This window comes from Petaurus breviceps, unplaced genomic scaffold, assembly GCF_028583685.1.
Source record: "Petaurus breviceps papuanus isolate PSGF00001 unplaced genomic scaffold, PetGlider_PUasm1.0 229, whole genome shotgun sequence".
Classification (NCBI taxonomy): Eukaryota; Metazoa; Chordata; class Mammalia; order Diprotodontia; family Petauridae; genus Petaurus; species Petaurus breviceps.
This window is the reverse complement of record NW_027185903.1, coordinates 3,925,103-3,928,868: the sequence shown is the minus strand read 5'-3', so window position 1 is coordinate 3,928,868 and position 3,766 is coordinate 3,925,103. Positions and strand designations below refer to the sequence as shown.

The following is a 3,766-nucleotide window of genomic DNA, read 5'->3' as shown; positions in this document are numbered from 1 at the left end:
TGATCTGTTCCAAAATTCTCATAGTCACTACCTCTCACACTTCTGCTTACCACAGCCATCTAATAAAGTTCAGTTTTATCTTTCATTTCAGCTCCTACAGATAAATGGTCTTTTAGCTTCAGAACTCCCAGGTTGTCTAAACTCCATGAGATCAGGGAGTATTTCATTCTTTGTATACCTTGCTCACAGTAGGAACTTAATAGATGCTCCTTGATTGATTGATTGACATTCAATACATTCTTTGATTTGTCTTTCACTTGCTTCAGGATTCACCTGGGTGGCACAGAAAACTCCCTTAGATAGCTAACTTGAGACATTTTGCCTTACAGGGGTGGGGAACCTGTGGCCATGAGGTCACATGTGGCCCTCTAGATCCTCAAGTGCAGCCTTTTGACTGAATCCAAACTTCACAGAACAAATCCCCCTAACAAAAGGATTTGTTCTGTAAAACTTGCATTCAGTCAAAAGGCTGTACCCAAGGACCTAGACGGCCATATATAGCTTCAAGGCTGCAGGTTCTCCATCACTGCATCTACAGCATATATGTTATTTAACTTAACCAACTGACTTCCTGTTACCTCTTCCCTATCTGGGAGGAAGAGGGTAAGCTATTATTCCCCATAAAGGAGTTTCCTGGGGCTATGGCTAAATATATACATGTTTCCTTTATCTGTCCTTTCCATTTCCATCATGCTATGCAAAATTGTCTTGCAGCATTGAAAAGGATGCTCAGGGAAGAAAATGTCACTGGAAGAAAAATAATGTCTGTCATGAGCAAACTTGCCAGGGACTTTGGGCAAAATTTCAGAGTAAAAATGCAGGATTTACCTTGTGCCATCATTGTGACAATTTGTCTATATACTTGGAGCGCTTGCTGTCAGCACCCTGGGGGCTGGTACTGAGATCTTGGGCACCTCTTAAAGAGGAAAGCAAATATCGGTATGGGGGAAGGACAGAGTCAGTCCTCAGCTGGTATTCTTCCCATCCCAGTAAAGTCTTTGTTTCTTTAGTGTCAATTTATATAAATTATCAGTTATCAAGGAGGGCTGGGTACAAAAGTACTTAAAATTCACTCACTACTCACTGAAGACCAGAGTCCTGTTCAACCTGACCCTGCTGCCAGGACATATATACATGGCCAGGAGAAATCATCAGGTCTCCAAGAAGCCTTCCTGTTTCCTGAATGTGAGTTGGGTGGAAGCAGAGCTGCTTTTGGAGAAATACCTGGACTGTGGGAACATGCTACTATGGCCTGGAGGCCTCTGGAGTTTTTCTATCACCACCTTCCACATGTTCAATAGGGTGGAGGTGATGAAGCACAAGGGGTAACCTACAAGATCAGTTTGGAGGAGCCCTTCTCCTGCTCCTCTCTCCATGACTTAGTGAACTATTTTGTCTCTAATACCAAGAAGGCTTTGGTTCCCTTCCACCCCAAGGAGAATTAGGAGAAGGTCTTAGGGTTTGTGGAGGCTAACGAGGAGATTGGAGAAAGCACATAGACAGTCACCAAGCCTCCACCAGGAGAGACTGAGCAAATCCAGCAGCTCCTGGACCAGGCAAGTCCTGCCCTGGCTGCCCATACCTCTGCCACCTGTGCCTGCTCAGGATGAGAACTACATTACACCTATCAGTGATGAGCCCACAACACAATATGTAGATGAGTAGGTAATGTCTCCAAGCTTCTTGACTGGCCCCAAACACAAGGGACAAGGGAAGCCACTGCTTAAAGTGCCACCCATTCCCACCATGACCAAGAATCTTATCAGCCCCAAGAAAGTTGCCCCAGGGTCTTTCTAGCCCAAGATTTCCTTCATCCTATCCATTTCCACAGATATTACTGAGGATCTGAAAAGGAAGCTATAGCAGAGGAGGGCCATCCTAGAGCACTGACACAACTTGGATTCAGGGAAAAGGCTTTAGGATCAATGGAGACAAACCCTCTTTCAGATCCTACTTCCAAAGGATACTGCCCATCACCCTTCTTCCTCTTTCCATTCCCTCTAGCTCTAGTCCTTTAGCAGGTAGGACACACATTGGGCTCCCATTCCCTTAGGGACACCTTAAATCCCCCCTCCCATTAGATATTAAAACTAAAGGAACATGAAAAAAGACCAATCAGAAATGAAGATAAATACCTTTGAAAGTATAATTGTAGAAAACTGGAAGAGACCTCAGAGATCAGCTGATTCAACAGCTTCATTTCAGACGTAGTAGGAGCTCAATAAATTTTTGTTGATGAAAAAATAGTGCATGCAATATGGTGAATATGGAAATATGTATTACATGATAGCACATGTATAGACTATATCAAAATGCCTTCCATTTTCAGAAGGGGGAGAGGAGGAGAGGGGGGGGAGAGACAAAGGGAGGAAAATATGGAACTCAAAATCTTGTAAAAATGAATGCTAAAATATTCTTTTAATATGTATTTGGGGAAAAATAAAAGACTATCTAAATTTAACAAAACAAAACTTTATGGGAATTGAATGGACACAACTAAAAATGTCTGTGACATTAGCTAATTTATATTCACTTAAAATTATATTTGTATTTCTAATATTTTCAGTTTTGAATTGATTCAACTTTGTTTATTGAAGTAAATGCACCAAATATTATTTTTTAAAAAAACAGTGAGTAAAAAAAATAGGACTTGAGAGGTGAGATGACTCGTCTGTGCCCCCAACATAAGTGTTCTGATTTCAGGTCCACTGCACCTATTCACTGAAATAGAGACAGGCGCAGTTTGTAGAGAAAGATAGATAGCTTGGGATAACAGGATTTGATAGACAAAATAACAATGTATAACCAGCTTTTCAGGAATACATATACGATGTAAAGAGGAAGATTCATGTAGGGATTTTCCTTTCTTCCTTCCACTTTTTCTCTTAAAAAAAAAAGTATTCATTTATTCAACAAGCTGTATGCCAGGCACTGTGCTAGAGATATAAAGCCAAATGGAAACAGTTCTTGCCTTCAAGGAGTTTACATTCTATTGGAGTTTATGGTCTGATTTTCAATTAATTAGAGCAGGAAAATGTTAGGAAGTAAGAAATGTCTGTCCTTTTAAATGATATGATTGGAAATTATGATTTAGTTATTTTTAATGGACATAAATTTACTTTTTCTCCCACCTTCCCACTCTCATTGAATATATTTTATATATAATATGAATTATATATGTACATATGGGTATGTGTTTATACATATATACTTATATATGTAATTTTAATATAGATATATAACATTATGTAATATACTGCAGAGATCACCCATAAGGCACCGTGGCACTCCCAGAGGGACAAGCCAATCAGCTTATGGGATTAGAATATCTACCTCCGTGATTCTAGTCTCTCCCATCACCAATTCATGCTTCCTATAGTTGATAGATTAATATTTCTTTTTTTTAAATAGTATTTTTTCCAGTTACATGTAAAGACAATTTTTAACATTCATTAAAAAAAATTTTTGAGTTCCAAATTTTTCTTTCTCCCTCCCCACCCCCTCCTCTCTCCCCTCTCCCTAAAACGATAAGCAAGACATATGAGCATTTCTGAAGCAAGTTCAGCCACATGACACTCCTGCTCAAGATGCTTCAGGGGGTCCCTATTGCCTCTTCTGCTTGACATTAGAAAGCCATTAAATAATGAGGTTCCAACCTTTCCTTTCAGATCGATTTCACATTCATTCTCCTTATATTCTCTCTGGTTTAGTCAAACTGACCAACTTGCTGTTTTCATATATGACATTCTACTACTTTTCCCATGGT

General features: G+C 39.6%; 1 pseudogene; it reads left to right on the top strand.

Moving 5' to 3' along the window:
• Positions 1 to 990: 990 nt before the first annotated feature.
• On the top strand, positions 991 to 1,890 carry LOC138167550 (signal-transducing adaptor protein 2 pseudogene; annotated as a pseudogene).
• The last annotated feature ends 1,876 nt before the right edge of the window (positions 1,891 to 3,766 follow it).